We start from the raw sequence: 16567 nt of genomic DNA, 5'->3' as shown, positions 1-16567 counted from the left end.
TGAGTGAACACTGGCAAATAATGCTCTTACAAGATTTCAGAGATCTAAACTGAATCCAAAATGGCAGTATTAATGAAAGCATTGGCCATATTCGTATGTTTGAATATGTGCATTACCTTGCAGCACCCAAAATATTTCTGTGTTTCTACTATGACATTTTTGCTCCTGAAGAATATTGCTCTTACATTCTGTGATGGCATTGATTATATCAAGGGTCTTCAAACTTGGCAAGTTTAAGTCTTGTGGACTTCAACTCCCAGAATTCCTGAGCTAACATGACTGGAGGAGGAATTCTGGGAGTTGAAGTCTACAAGTCTTAAAGCTGTCAAGTTTGAAGACCCCTGGATTATAGTGTATCAGTGTACAGTATATCAGTGTAGAGATCATGCCTCTTTCTAAGTCACACATACACAAAGAATTCATGAAATTATAATATGAATAATTAACAGCTTTTTGTCTTTGCTGATTTAACTGAATTAAAAAACAGATTAAGGAGGTGGGAGACAAACTTTCAGCATTACTGTAACTTTTTAAATATAAAAAAATGCAAGCAGAAGGACATTGTCAAACACTGTAAGAAGTGACCAGGAGTTTTAAGATAAGAAAATAGCTAAAGAAAATTATGTTCATTATTATTAAATTATTAACTGTTCATTTAATATAGATTTGGGATGGTAGAGATTGCTTTTTCCCCAAAGCAATCAATATGTATGTCTATTTGTAAAAAGCATAACAATAATTTCATCTGATGCAAAGGATATTAATTGTAAAATTATAAGCATTCTTCTTTTACTGCAAGGATGTCACATTACCATTATATAATCTATTCCAGTGAGGTCAATGCAATTAAAAGGACAAGCATTCTCAGAGCAATCCTTATTTGTGAAATTCAAGTACTAATTAAACACTCTGAAATGGTATTTCCCATTATTGATTGACAAACCTTTCCCATAATTCCATCACAAAATTTATATGGATGTGTCCATTAAATTATCAGAAGTTGAATTCAAGGAAATTGAAAGAATGAAAGATATGAAAGAATCTGACTTCCATTTTCCACCAGAGAGACAGAAAGAGAGAGAGAGAGAAGGCAAGATACATTTTTTAAAAAATCACGAAACCACACAATCATTACTTTTCAAATAAACATTATAGACTTTCACAAAAAGTCACAACCTTAACCCTTTTGAAAGCTATGTCAATATAAAGACATCAACCTAACCCAAAAGGTACTGATCTGCCAGTCTCAAAGAAATCCACAGAAGTAGCGGAGAAATAAAGCCAGAGTTTCTCTCTAAAAAACAATGGTAACACTATCAACATTGCAATCTGAAAAAGAAAATTTCCCAGAACATTACTGATGCTTCAGTATCTACTTGTTTACAAAAGTAACTAGTAATTAAGAGTAAAATACAAGATTTTATTTTTTTTATTTTTTACTTTAGGTAGCTCTGCTTAAATTACTTAAATCAATTTAAATAATGTAAATTTACAACTTTAAGGATAATCATGAAAATATCTTAAAAATATAAATAAATGCTATCTATAACAAGATTTAACATTTCTTCATTTGTAGCAACAGATACCAACTTTATAAATTAGATATGCATAAAAATACATTATATTTAATTTTCATACATTTTGCACATCACGTTTCATTCAATTAAATACAACTGACTCATTTTGCACAGTAGAAACTATTTTCAATCTCTAGCAAACTGGAAAGTAGAGATATAAAATAATTTATAAACCACTGTTTACAAACACATTTAAGTGAGGTCAATAGTATGTTACATCAAAATCAAATAAATATGACAGAACTCACAAAATATTGTTACTAAGCCTCAAAAATAAATACAGAGTTGACATTTTTATAATTTTCTAAATTGATTTGAAATTTTACTTAAGAGTACCCTAACTTATAACTTGAACTTTTTCTCTCTTGTTATGTCCTACAATTCACATGCACAAGATACTTTCACATAAGATTTCTATTATAAAATTGCCCCACCTGCAGAATGATACAAAGAAATGGTAAAGGTGAAAAACAGGTCCACTAAACACAGATGACTCTTTGTAATTCCTCTCCAGAGAAAGAAAGGATTTGAGATCACCTACAGATGTTCCACCAGACAGTTGTTCCTCATGAGAAGACCACAAGACAAAGATCTCCAGATCTAGAGGTCTGGGAGATAAGGGGAAACCATCTTCTCTTATTCAAAAGACACTGGGTTCGCATACTTCCTTTTCTAATCACTTTCAGAAATGGCTTATTAACTGCTTTTCAATTATGAGGCACTTTTGAATCAACAAGTTTTATAGCACCAGGTGAGTTTCCTTCAATTCTTAGTGAAATAAGCTTAAAAACAAGTTTAAGAACTTCAAAAAAATATTTGAAATGCAGCTAAAGGGGATTAGAAATTTGATTTTGGAAAGTTACAAACACATGGATTTGAAATAAGATTTCAGAGTTAATTATAAGAATCCTTTCCATAGGAAAATGCTCTTTTTGAATTTTTTTTTTAAAAAATATGATGGAACTTTGAAGGTTGAACACAAGAGGGAACTAGAAGAAACTAAAGATTATAATTAAAGCAGAATAACATTTAAATTTGACTTGCAAATACAATATCATAACATTGGATATATTGAAGGATATTGTTGAACAATTTTAGAAGTTAATTTTAAAGGTGTCCCTATAGAAAGATTGTCTTTAAATATGTGATGGAAAAGGAACAAGTTTTACAGGACAAGGTTGAGACCTATCTGAAAGTAGATTTAAAAAATGACAACTATAAGAACAATATGGAAAAGATGCCATATTGGATAACAACTGAAAACAGAAGATGTCTTAATAATGAAAAGGGATATAGAAATACAAATCAAAAGAGTGTCCTGGAAACTTTCCAATCTCAGATTTACAAAACTGATTCGTTAAAGCTTTGAAGAATCTTGTGAGAACGGATAAAAACAGAATGAAAAGAAAAATCAAGTTCTAAGACATTATTTAAATGGATTAAAAATCAATGTTGTTAAAAATAAAAAAAATAAAAGGAAGGAATATAAAGTTGGTTTATTTGGTCAAGGTTAAAATAGATATGTTATTGTCTCTGGTAATTAATACACTTTTACCGATCAGGACTGAATGACGAGGCTTTAAGGATCTGTTTATGGAGAAGAAATAGGATATCGGAAGAAGATATATTTTGTTGTAATTTAAAAGAAGTGACAAGTTATTAAAATTGTTTATAATTGTTATGCTGAAAGGAAAAACCATTTCCTTGCATATATTTTCTTTTTCTTTACTATGATCTTATTTCTTACTTCCTTTCTACTCTATTTTTTCTTTTCTGCATTTTTTTCTTTTATTCTTGTAATTTTTGTATTTTCTCTTTTTAATTGTAATTTTTAATAAAAATTATTATATATAAAAATATTTTCTAATATCCAGAAATAACATTATCTTCTGCTGTAACATTAATTTCCTTTTTTCCCTTAATGCAAACAATAATAATCAAGAAAAGATGTTTAGTTTTCTTGGTTATTAAGAGTTAAGCTATCAGTCTGAAATTATCTTTATTCCAATATATTATTTATATCAGAATATTGCCAGCGTTAACATACGGCTAGAATAATTATACAATAGCATAGGTGCATTAAGAGATTTCTGAGCCTTTAGTGATATTTAGGCATGTCTCTACTTAAGTTGGGTCTGAATGCTCCTATCTAGTCTGCAACTACTTTTGATGGAAAGCAAATATTTTGATAGTGAATGAGTTTTGTCATTATCACAATTCATTTTGGAGACATTTTTCAGATTATTCCCATGTGGGTAAATAGGAAACTTGATGCCACTGAAAATGTTCTCCTATGAAGATTTTTACACATGATTTAACAGGTAGCTATAACCACTGCTAATAAACATTTCCTGAAAAATACAATTAACCAATTCCAATATCCCCCGCTGAAATATTTTTACATGCGCTTCCAGGGGGAATAACACTTATTAGAAATACTCCTATGTTTTACGTGCTGTTAAGCATAGGATTTGCTTCAACACGCTTTATGGCTTAAAAACAAGTATATTGTTTGTGATTCTTTCAGAGATGTGTTTCTACCACAATACCTTAACCTACCATCTTTCTACTCACTCAGAGTTTTCTCTGAATAATAGCAGTCTGGGATCTGTAAATGCTTGTTTGAATTGTGGCAAGTAGTCATTTTCAGTTCAACATGTAAATAGATAAATACAAACAATTATGTATAGAGTATCACTTCTTAGCTGTTTTTAGAATTGGACATTTCTACTCATAAATAAGCTCCCAAACATCTTATCATCTTCATCTAATAAAGTTAAAAATAAAATTACAGAAGTCTTATCGTTAGAGTATATATAGCCATCCCAAAAGTAAGGATGCCAAATAGATGGGCTCAATTATTGTCAGTGTTTCTTACTTTCATAATATAATCATGAAAAGGAATGCCATTTAATGGTAAAAGATAAAAAAAAAGACCAAAAAAATGGCAGTTATGGATTCTGCACTTTTTTTTGCATCCCAATGAACATTTATTAAAAAATAATTGCCACTGAGATTAAGCAAATTTGATTCCCTGTGCACACCTGCATAGGCATGCAGCCTCGATCTGTTTCTGACAGTCTGTCTCCAAAAAGAGTAGAATTCTGCACTAAACAGCAAAAAGAAGTCAGATACTGCTAATCCTGAATTATTTATTTTCAAGGTATTCTGAATCTAAAACCTTTTTTGAAAAACGGGACTGCTTCTGCAGGGCAGCTCACTAATCTTTTATCAAAAAATTTTTAAAAAAGATATTCAGAATAGATCAAAACCCTATCCGAGAATGGATTTCACGGATTAGGGAAGTTGCAATTTCTTCTTTTTAAATATATATACGTACATATATATTATATATGGTTCTGTCAGTCCCCTTTGTCTGTTATGTTCAGCAGCCTGTATCCAAGATCCAAGGGAACTCTTTGGCTAAACAGGAAGCAGCTAGAGTTGGACTTGACCAGGTTGTCAATCTTTGCATTCAAGGGAGTTACGATCGGTGTGTGTGTGTGGGGGGGGTCATTCTTGATAGCTAGGACCCTATTATAGCGGCAACCATTCGAAGAGCAACCTGCCCGCCACCTTTTTGTAATCCTAACTTTCCAAACTGGAGCGCCAGAGAACCAGGGGGGAAGCAACCCGTCTTGGGCCAACGCGACAGGAATGCTTCCTACCTAGGGGTGGACCGGCCTTACAAGTCCCTTTGTCTGCCAGGGTCCTTCCTCCAGCCCGTTTCCAAGAAAGCCCCCCTCGGCCGAAGCAAGAAAGTGGGGTGGTGGTGGGGAAGCCTAGCAGAGGAGACCTGCCCGCTCTCCCGCCCTCCCGCCCACCCCCGGAGCCCCCTTCCTTTGTTTGTGTACCTTTTTTCCTCCTGCCTCCCCAAAGCGCCGAGGAAGAAGCGGAGAGCTCCGGCGAGGCCTGCCCAGGGCTGGGAGACACACACTTCACCTTCTGCAAATGCAGGCCCCGGACAAGCGGGGTGTCAAGCAGGGAGATCCCGGAGTCCTTAGCGAACATCGGGCCTGACCCCGCCCGACACCCAGGGGCCACCGAGGCCCCACCGGCGCGGGCCAGAGGGGAGCCCGCGCCCCCAAACCGCCGGGCCCTCTCCGTGCTCAGGCTCCCTCGCTCGGGAGGTGGGGGGGTCCTTACCGGCGGCCCAAAACGGCGGAGTGAAGGGCGGAGGCGGGTGGCGACGTCGGCGACGGCACGACCGGCGACAGGAGGAAGAGGAGGTGATGAGGGGGGCTCAGAGCCCCCAGGCAACCAGCAAGGCTGCAGCCCCGGGCACCATGATGGCGGCGGCGGCGGCAACTGCAGAAGCGGCGGCTTCTTCCTGCAAGCTGCGGCGGCTGGCGGGCACCAGGCCGGTCGGGAAAGCGCAGCCGCCGCAGCCTCCTCCTGGCGGTGACAGCGACGGGCCGAGCCAGAGAGCAGCGCCGCCGCTGCCGCCGCGGTGCAGCTTGGGAAAGAGCCGCAGCATCCGAACCCGCCGCCAGGCTCCACTGGCGACCGCGCGCCCTTCCTGGGAGGGGAAGCTAGTGCTGAAGGGGCCGAGAAGGGCGCGGAGGGGGGCACCCACCCACCCGGGGACCGTCGTTATAACCTCGGGGGTCTCGTTCCTGCGCGGCCGGAGCCTGTTTCCCCCCCCTCCCCCTTCTCGGCCTCGGCGCTGGCTTCGGTGACCGGACCACGGCTGAAAATCCCGTCCGGGAAGGAAACATGAAAGGAGCAAAGAGCAGGTGGGTCCCTCCAGGCTGCCTTGCGGGAAGCTTCCCTGGATATTCCCACGGAGCAAGCGGTCCTCCACGTGAAGCCTGGGTACCCCCCCGAGACCTCTCAGAGGATCCGCGAATAAATCCAATAAATAAACATTGTAAAAGTTCTCCCTTTTCATCCCTAATCCAGTAAATAGCGATAGATACCCATCCACATAAATCAAAGCTTTTGGGGTTTCTCCAGCATACATTTAAGAATGTAAAGGACCTGGAGACCAAAACAAGGAGAAGAGCCGCAAGTGGAGAAGTATCCGCGGCGCCTGTTAGACACGACGGCCTCGTTTTGAGTTTAGCAAAGCCAGCACCCGTATTTAATAGATTGGGGAAATAAATAAAAAAATATTCCGTTGCGTGAACCATAGCTGCGAAGAGCATGAATATATAGGATAGGCACTCCAACCTAGGGATGATTCAGAAAAAAAGACCATTTATAATTAATGTTCCTTACTGACATTTGAGGGAGTCTCCCAACCTGTGACTCTCTTGTATTTTCCTATAGATTCGGGACCTTTTTTTGTAGAAAACACACACTTCTGCACACCCAAGCTATTAAGGAAGGAGAAAGTCAGCCATATTATATATTTTTGATGATAGTACTAAAATCCACCTATCTGGGAGCACCTCTCGTGCATTTTGATATATAAGGGAATAATTATCCTTTGTTTATGAATGGAAGAGGCAGAGTATGCATTAGTCATTTGTGTCCCAACATTAAAAAAAAAAAGTTCTAATAGTTTATAAAAGGGGGGAGCAAATTTGTATCCTGAAGCAAAGAGATGCAGAAGACTATCTGTGTATAAACGTTTTACAAAAGGAAAGCATTATCAAAGATGACTTGAAAGCAGTAAAAGGGGGCTGGGATTTGGGGAGGAGGAAAAAATCCATCACAGCTGCAGAGTTTTCTCAGAAAATGTTCTGTTCTTAATACCATCATTTTTTTTTTCCTTGGTGTCCTGGCCAGACAGCAAGGCCTCAAATAGTAGTCTTGTTCTTAGGGATGCAAGCAGTCTTTCAGATACTAAGTACAGCCCATTAAAGGCTTAAACTGGCACTTTAATTTGTTGGCAATTAATTGGATATCAGTGTATCATGTGCTGACTGCCTTGCTCTTACTGTATTGATCAAATATTTAGTGGCTATATTTTTAACCACTTGCAATTTCCAAATCATTTTTGAAGACACATGTTTAAAAATCAGAAGTGCAGGCATGTATTCTTTAATAACAGGAATACAGGCATGTAGCAGCCAGATTCCCTACACTCTAACTATTCCTCATAAATTATTCCTTCTTAGCCCTTAATCCTTATCCTCTGGACATGCTTTTTTGTCAACAATCTTCCTAAAATATATGTTCAAAAATTGATGTAATTTTAATTGTTTGAATAAAAATACCCATAGCAGGGACAATATGCTCCCAGCCACTTTATATTGCCACTGTGGCAACATTAAATCTGTATTTAATGATCTATCAACACACCAATGAATAGCTATATAATATAAATTGCTAGTGTGGAAAATCCTCAGGGATAGTGTAACTCTGAAAAGAAATTACTTTAACGTTTGTCAATATCTGTTTAAAGTCAATATCTCATTTTTTCATTAATGACATTTATACAGTCACCCAACCCCAATAATGTACAGTACAAAAAAGACCTTCACATCAAATGCAATGTATGGTGACTATCCATCATAACTGGAAGAAAAGGCAGAGTCGAACTTTTTATAATTAATCTAAAACAATTACAGTTCTTATTGTTTGCTCACTTTACTTGCGTTACTTCATTTATAAGTACCTTACCACCACACTTTATTTTCCCTTTCCTCATATGCTTATATGACAAGTATAGTCAAATTTTTATTATGATCATTGACCAACTGTAGTGGAATATAACCATTAAGAAGCATAAAGAATCTAATGTACCAAGAGTGAAAACAAAAATGTAAAAGAAATTATAAAAAGCTAGAAGATGTATAAATTATAAGTTAAAAATTAAAAGTATGTATAAAAAGTGAGAATCTGCAAGGAGTTGTGGAAGTATTAGATGGGTGTAAAGGGAGCATTAAAGGTTAGCATGTGGAAGACTGTATCAAGTTATAAAATATTCTAATATTTACAATAATAAAGTACTAGCCCAATATTAATTAAGGCCCATTAGCTTTAATTTATAAAGTTGAGCACAGGTCGTCATCCAATGAATTTTGAGCACTGCTTCATAGAACATTGTACGTATAGAATATTGTAGGTTGCATTGGTATCTGAAAGTAACAGGCTTATGAAAAAGTATCCTGTGTGTCCTGGGTATTTATGGATAATGATAAGAGGAAACAGGAGTACAGATATCTCTGTAATACAGGCACTGGAGAAATAAGCCCTGTTGGTTCTATGGTAAATATCCAGAGTCAGAATAGAATAGAATAGAATAGAATAGAATAGAATAGAATAGAATAGAATAGAATAGAATAGAATAACAGAGTTGGAAGGGACCTTGGAGGTCTTCTAGTCCAACCCCTGCTCAGGCAGGAAACCCTATACCATTTCAGACAAGTGGTTGTCCAATCTCATCCTAAAAACTTCCAATGTTGGAGCATTGTGTTTACATATCATATATCATACAATTTTACACACCATTCCAGGAAAGATCTCTTGCCTTAACACGGAAGATTATTTAGTTTTGTATTTAAACAAGCATTTGATATGGGAAACCACAAAACAAAAACCACAGCTTAAAACTCCAATGTAAGGAGCAACCAATGTTGATTAACAATTAAGAGCAATCCAAAGGTGCTTTTTCAAGAGGCAACTGGACTTTGTTTTTTCTTTGAAGACATTTCACCTCTCATCTAAGGAGCTTCTTCAGCTCTGACTGGATGGTGGGGAATGGAAGGATTTATACTGCAAGGATATGTCTGCAAGGGGTATAAATCCATCCATTCCCCAGCATCCAGTCAGAGCTGAAGAAGCTTCTTGGATGAGAAGCAAAATGTCTTCAAAGAAAAACCAGAAAGTTCAGTTGCCTCTTAAAAAAGCACCTTTGGGACAACCATGACCTGAATGACTGAGAATCTCTATAGACAATTCATCTTTAGATTTTCTCAACACCAAAAATATTATGAGCAGTAAGCATTTGACAACTAGTGCAGGCTTTTGGTACAGACACCATATCTTTTTTGTCTCTTGCAAAATAAAACCTTAGTTTTGCACTATTTGCAACTTCTGGATATTTTTCAAAGGTTGTCCTAAATAGAGCACACTAAAATAGATGAGAACTACTGGTACTACTAGATCCATCTGATTTGAGAAGGATTGTAACTTGCCCCATAGCCAAACTACCATAGCCAGAGTAAATTCAGGAACAGTTGAAGCTCAAGAAATACTCCCAGAGTATTTAGTTGCAGTTTCATCCCAGCTATTTGCTTTCTGATCAGTGTACAAAATTCTTCCTTAGGGTGATGAGGCAGCCTGATGTGCTATTCACATTTTGTTGTGCCTTAAATTATCAAAAGCCTTGATACAATCTTAGATATGTTTTTGGAGCTCCTCTGCAGTTCCTAACTGGATATGGTTAATATCCATCAGATATTAACAGTCTTATAATCTTAGATCCCATCAGGTACAGGTAGGCAGGAGTCAAACATAAGTAGTCCTCAACTTATAACCACAATTGAGCCCAAAATTTCTGTTAAGTGAGTTTTGCCCCCATTTTACGACCTTTCTTGCCACCATTGCTAAGTGAATCACTGCAGTTGATAAGTTAGTAATCCGATTATTAAGTGAATCTGGCTTCCCTATTGAGTTTGCTTATCAAAAGGTTGCAAAAGGTGGATCGTATGACCTTGAGACACAGCAATGGTCATAAGTATGAATCAGTTGCCAAACATATAAATTTTGGTCAGATGATCATTACATTTTAAAATGTAAAACGACCTGGAACCACACTGTTCACACAATGATGTGTATATAGAAACAAAAAATAAAAAAATGTACTTCAAGGGGATGCTACAAAGGCTGTAATTGCAAAAATGGTCATAAATCACTTCTCAGTGCCATTGTAATTTTGAACGGTCACTAAATGAACTATTGTAAGTCAAGGACTACTTGTGTTTGACTCCTCTCTATTTAAAAAGCTATTTTTAAAAAATATCTAGGAAATTGAAATTGTTGCAATATAAAGGTCTGGTTTCCAGCATACACAATACACTAATCACAGCTAGGCTCACCCAACACATAAACCAACATAAATCACATTAAGCTCTAATGACGTGTGAATCTGTGGACTTAATGTAGGTCCAGAGTGTCTTAGGAAAGAAAGGGAGATAAATACCTATTGAGTACAGAAGAAGAAAAACTTCTGTAGCTATTGAGATGACCTTCCTACAGGGGAAAGCGATAATAAGAATGTGTTTTAAATGGCTTACTAAAATGGCAATGGTTTTCTCTAAAAATAATGGCCTTCATCTTTAGCCTCACCAGGTTAGCTTTCTGCAAAAGTGTGCATTGTTCAGAGTGCTTATGCAAGCAAAAAGACAAACATATCTTCAATAATAATAAAGGACTGCTTTCCAGATGTGTCCATGTACCCTAATGATCTTTTCACTTCACTCATAGGTCTGAATAAAGAGGAAAAAGAAAAAAACAAGAAAATGGTTTCAAAGGTGATGCCATGTAAATAGGATGAGGCCATTGAAGAAAGGGAACAAAGCCGGCCATTTCATAAAGTACACTCCCCTTATGTCCTTGAACAGCAGAATGGTTCAATGTCATCGTTTTAGAAGATTCATATTCCTTGAGAAAATAATGGAAACAAAGCAGTAAAGAATATGCAATTAATAGTTTGCTGAAATATAAGAGACCGCTCTTTTCTAATAAGTTTTGTTGTTCATTTTTGGTTGCCTCCCTTGTAACATGCCTTTATCAAGATACCTTAAAGTCAAGCTGGGCATGAAAAAAAATAATCTCCTACATGTACTTTCTTTTAAAGTAGAGTTTGGTCAGTGTATTTAAGAAGGGAATGGGGAATAAGCCATTGTTAGGTGGTCTGAGCATCACATCTTGCTTTGCTTTTAAGCTAAGATCAGAAATTCACATAGACTAGCAGCAGATCAGGAAGCAACTGAATAGAATGACGTCTGGTTTAGTTCTTGGCCTAACAGAGACACTCTTTTTCCCAAGCCTACATCATCTCGACCTTTTCTCAAATTTGTTTGGAAGCCTACAGTTAGATTGCAGAGAAATTATGGTTAAACCACTGGCACAAAAGTTAGCAAGCCCATAATCTTTATGTCTCGATTCTTCCACCAATCTCTCACCCAGGGTTCAGCAGCACACTACTGCTGCCATCTTCTCTTCCAAGATTTTGTAGCATAAAATTGGTTTGCTTATTGAGCAGCAGTAGCTAGTTGATATTACTGGAGCTAAGAATGCTATTCACACTTAACTGCCTCAAAGGACTAAAATGCTCACCTTTTCCACTAGGTTACCGTAACCTAACCAATAGATTATTTATTACTGATCTGCATCTGCACTTCCTTCTGACCATTTTTTCCCTGTATTTCCAGCATCATCACGAGTATGTGCAGGTAGTTCTCAACTTATGAGCGCAATTGAGCCTAAAATTTCTATTGCTATGTGAGACATTTGTTAAGTGAACTTTGCTCCTTTACTGCCACAGCTGTTAAGTGAATCAATGCAGTTGTTAAGTTAATGACAAGGCGGTTAAGTGAATCTGGCTTCCCCATTGACTTTGCTTGTCAGAAGGTCGCAAAAGGTGATCACATGTCCCTGGGACACTGCAACTGTCATAAATGTGAGTCAGTTGCCAAGTGTCTGAATTTTGATCATGTGACCAAAGGGGATGCTGCAAAGGTCATAAGAGTGAAAAACAGCCATGTCACTTTTTTCAGTGCCATTGTATCTTTGAACAGTCACTAAATGAACTTTTGCAATTCGAGGACTACCTGTATAAAACATTCCCTGTTGAGGAAGAAATAGATGGCAAGGGCTTCTGTGAGAAACAAAGGCCCTATGAAATGCCTTCTAGCATGAGATTAATCTATCAGTGTTTAAGAGCAGTAAATCTCTACAATTTGCTTCCTGTCTGGAAGATACTCAAGACAGAAAATTTTAAAAACAATGAAATATAAAAATGTTAAATCTGCTGAAACAATGGAACTGTTAAATGATTTAATCTTTAAAATCCTGGGTAAATACTTTTCATTTGACTATTCTAAAAGAAATAAAAATAGAGGCTTACTGCAACTACTGAGCGGCTATGAAAACACAAACACGTATACATGCATACATTTCATTTGCAGATTTAAACTATTATTAAATTTAATTTTTAAAATTACTTTAAAATTAAAATGCTTGGGATATATACAGAAATTAAATGGACTCCCCAGAAATGTATGACAGAACAAACATTAGCCTTCAAGATGCCACCAGAGGCTGTTGTTTATTGTTGCAGTGAGTTTACATGCTACCCCTCCTGAAATGGGGCTGCATACATATTGACGACTCTTGTTAATTGTATTATGTTGCTATTATGGTTGCAGCACATAATTCCTGTAACTGGGGGAGATGTTCTCATCTTGAATTTGCATGTTAGATGCCAAACTTATCTGTTTATGGCCTAAAGGAAATGTCATATTTATTGGGACTTACTCCTTTTTTGCAATAATTTTTTATTAGGGTTTACAAATACAGAGATAAAAGACTAATGGAAACTAAGAAAGATATAAAAAATAGAGAGAGAAAGAGATCTGTAAAGAGATAAATAAAAAAGAATCAAAGCTACATAAATGACAATTCCCAGCCAGACAAGTATAAACAACTTCAGTAATTTAACACCATATCTAATACTTCAATAAAAAACAAAATATTTCTTCTTCTGAAATGCAGACTCATTTCTCACCTCAAGGACTATTCTTGCTTTTAAGTAGCATGCTGCTGGCTGGTTTTCTGGCCTTACCTTTTGGTTTGCACAACAGTCCCTACCTCCACAAAAAAAGCGTCTCATAGCATGACAAATGGTTGTCATGCTGGGAGTCCCATATAAGTTACATTTAGCTTTTGTATCTCCCTCAAAACTTCTCCAGTGGAATACCATTTAATCAATGACACAGCTGGTGATAAATACACTGACCCTTATCTTCCCACCAATCTTTCTACCAGTAAGAAGTTGGATTTAGCCATTATATTATGTCTGCTCTACAAGCTAGACCAGACCAGGCACATCAGCAGTGGAGCACCTGCATGATTGGGCAAAGCAACAACTTCTTCAAAGAGTGATTTTCATTTATCTTCTGCTTAAAATAGAAAAAGACGAAGAAGAAAAAGAGCATTTCCTGCCTATTAATATCTAAACAGAAGGTCCTCTCTGTGTACTGAACTCTGAATAGGTGCCGAAAACCAAGAGCATACTCAAAACGTAGTAATATCTAGATTACCTAGGCCAGGGACATCAAACTCATGGCCTACAGGCTGGATGCATCACATGCTGGCCACACCCACCCCTAGTTTAGGGAAAGGGAAAAGTTGCAAAACATCACCTGATGACATGAGCTTGACACCAGTGACCTAGGCTGATGGCATTAATTTGATTTTAAATTCTTGTATATATACTGCATATTCCATAGTATCATCAGTCTTCATTGGCACTGAACTGGCATTGCAATATTGAGTGTAAAGAGTTCTGCACTGAAGTTACTGAGGCAAGCTGCATATATAAATAGAGCAGGAACATGATTTCACAGGAATAACACAATTCCATCTGCTCTTTTGTGCCAGCATCCATATTTTATCTATTCTTTCCAAAGTGCTATAATCCTACTATTCACGTTCCCAAACCCCAAATTTTTAAAAAAGTGATAAGCATTGAACATGCTATACATCAAAAATTATGCTTTTCAAATCATAATTTCCATAAAACATGAACCAGAAAATAGTTGTTGTGGCTTCTGGGTCAGCTCTCAATTACATGTTATTTGTTGAAAAGCTCTAAGTGGCTTTTATTCAAGCACAGCAATATTTAAAAAAAAATCAGACAACAGCATTTTATCTACAGTAAGTGCTTGCCCAAGAATAAGGGTATTCTAATTCCTTGAAATTTCACATAGTATTTTACTGGTTGAGAAAAAGTAGGAAAGGAGCCATTCTGAAAAAATATCAATCCAAAATCCTAGTTATTTGGAGCTACTGTAGTGGTATTTCATGGATCTTTATACCAAAGAGATGTGAAATTTTCAGCCATGAATCCCACTTTTTTCCTTGGCAGTTGTTGGCTTCTTTGGAAATAAAACCAACAGTGGCTACTCTTACAAGCCAGATTCTAAATCCATATACCAAGAGAAAACATGATGGATGTAGAAGAGGGGGGAAAAACTATGTTTGTAGAAAATAAAAATCATTTGGTGAAATATGGATGAAGCTGCTTCGAGCAAAATTTGGAGTGGATTTGTTTATTTACATAAAAATCAAAATAGCTATGCAATTACTACCTATTTTCCACTTTGGAACATATTGGTTACATTCCATATGTTCCTCTTTGAGGACTTTGACCTTTTGAATAGAAACAGCCTTGAAAGTTTACTAAGCCACAGACTACAGAGTAGATTTTTGAATACTAATTGATTTCCTTATTACTTAGTTTCAGGTTAAAAGATGTAGCGTTATAGTTGTTGCAGTCCCATCTGCATAGTCAATCACAGAAAGTTACATTGGATGAAATCTGATCTGCAACATGGCCAAATTTTCACTGTTCTGGTAATGCTAGCTTTTTCTTACACATTGACCTTTATTTTTTAAATAAAAAAGCCTTGACTGCTCAACTAAATTCAGTATATTCACTAGAGGGTGCTGTGTAAACATTTTTGCCTAAGCAATTGTGTTAAGGTACAAATAATGATACTATTCCGGATGTACAGAAATTCTCAATTGTCAAATTTTCAAGAACTCAAAATCACATTCTTTAACATATAAGCACAGTTAAATGGTTTTTTTCAAGTCATATTTTACTTATTGAATGGGATTATGGAGAGTTGTGCTGCATTGACAAGTATTTGGGTTTACTGTCAAACAAAGATATGCTTGCATGCCATACAGACAACTAGATCTGAATCATTACTTCCATTATCCATCAGATTATTTTAACCTTTCATTAACAAAGTGCTTATCTATGATATTCAGAGAGCTGTTTATCCAAAATATTAGTATTTCAATATCAAAGATGTTATTATTTCAATATCTGAAATATTAGGAAATTTCAATTACTGATTTAATTATCATTATTATATTAAAATTACATTCTACTGACACCCACCAACCTTGGGCAGTTCACAAATTATTACAAACATTCAAAATAATTAACAGTACCGGAAACTATATGTAAGATTAAAGTTTGAAAATATTTTTCATTTGGATTAAAGTGGATCAATACAAGACTATCTTTTCTCTGATCCCAAAAGTGCTTTTTTCAAAAGGCAACTGGGATTTAATAATAAGATTCAAACAAACAGGCACTTGCCACATAATACCCCAGATTTGAGAAGAAAGTGCAAGAACAGGTGCCATAATCGTGACTTTGCATCTTAGGGTCTAGAAGCAACGATTTGATAGTTGTTCAGCATTTATTTCTGCTTGCAAACTCTGATGGGTTAGGATGCTTTTCAATATGATGTTTTTGGCCCATAGTTTAGATGGATGCTCCTTCAGATTGAAGGAGAGATTAGGGATTGGTCAGTGTCTCTGGCAAATGGAAGTCAGATGTCTTTAACAAGATCCTTGGATCTAGACAATTATCACCCTGTTTACCTTTTTAGGAAGGGACGATCAGAAGCTGATGTAGGCTTCAGATATACAATGCCTATCAGGCCTGGACATGAATCTGACATTGCCTTGGCCGCTTGTTGCAACCTGGAGTGATGGAAGTGTTCCAAGTTGATTCTCGTTGATGTTTCACAGTTGATTATGGTGTCCTTTTAGATGACGTGTAAGGTTTGGCTAACAGAGGCCTGGCTCTGCAGCAGTGGTGCTCTTCCCTGAGCAGGCAGTAATGCTCAATTGTAGTCCACTGGGTCAGAGATGCCATGGAAGTCTCGACCCAGTGTGTGGAGGCTGTGGAGGCCTGGATGAGACAAAATAAGCTGAACTGCAAGATGGCATTACTGCTTGGGCCAAGACTATCTAATTCTCTGTTGGTTCTGGTTATTACTTTGCCTAGC

The 16567-nt window shown here is 36.9% G+C and overlaps 1 protein-coding gene across 3 annotated transcripts in view; it reads right to left on the bottom strand.

Annotated features, from left to right (window-relative positions):
• Positions 1–6003, bottom strand: part of ZNF148 (zinc finger protein 148) — a 42241-nt gene extending 36238 nt beyond the window's left edge. Inside the window, exon 1 of one of the 3 annotated variants that reach the window (XM_026665440.2) lies at positions 5724–6003. The gene's annotated coding sequence lies outside the window, so the exon portion shown is untranslated. Of the gene's footprint in view, positions 1–5431; positions 5502–5723 lie in introns of those variants that run through there. The other 2 variants (XM_026665438.2, XM_087950186.1) reach the window with 2 other exon arrangements.
• Positions 6004–16567: the final 10564 nt, after the last annotated feature.

The sequence above is a fragment of the Notechis scutatus genome, chromosome 1 (assembly GCF_049901735.1).
Source record: "Notechis scutatus isolate UNSWTSFEM ecotype Mainland chromosome 1, rNotScu1.2, whole genome shotgun sequence".
NCBI classification, from domain to species: domain Eukaryota; kingdom Metazoa; phylum Chordata; class Lepidosauria; order Squamata; family Elapidae; genus Notechis; species Notechis scutatus.
The sequence above is the reverse complement of the archived record's forward strand: the minus strand, read 5'-3'. Positions and strand labels throughout refer to the sequence as shown.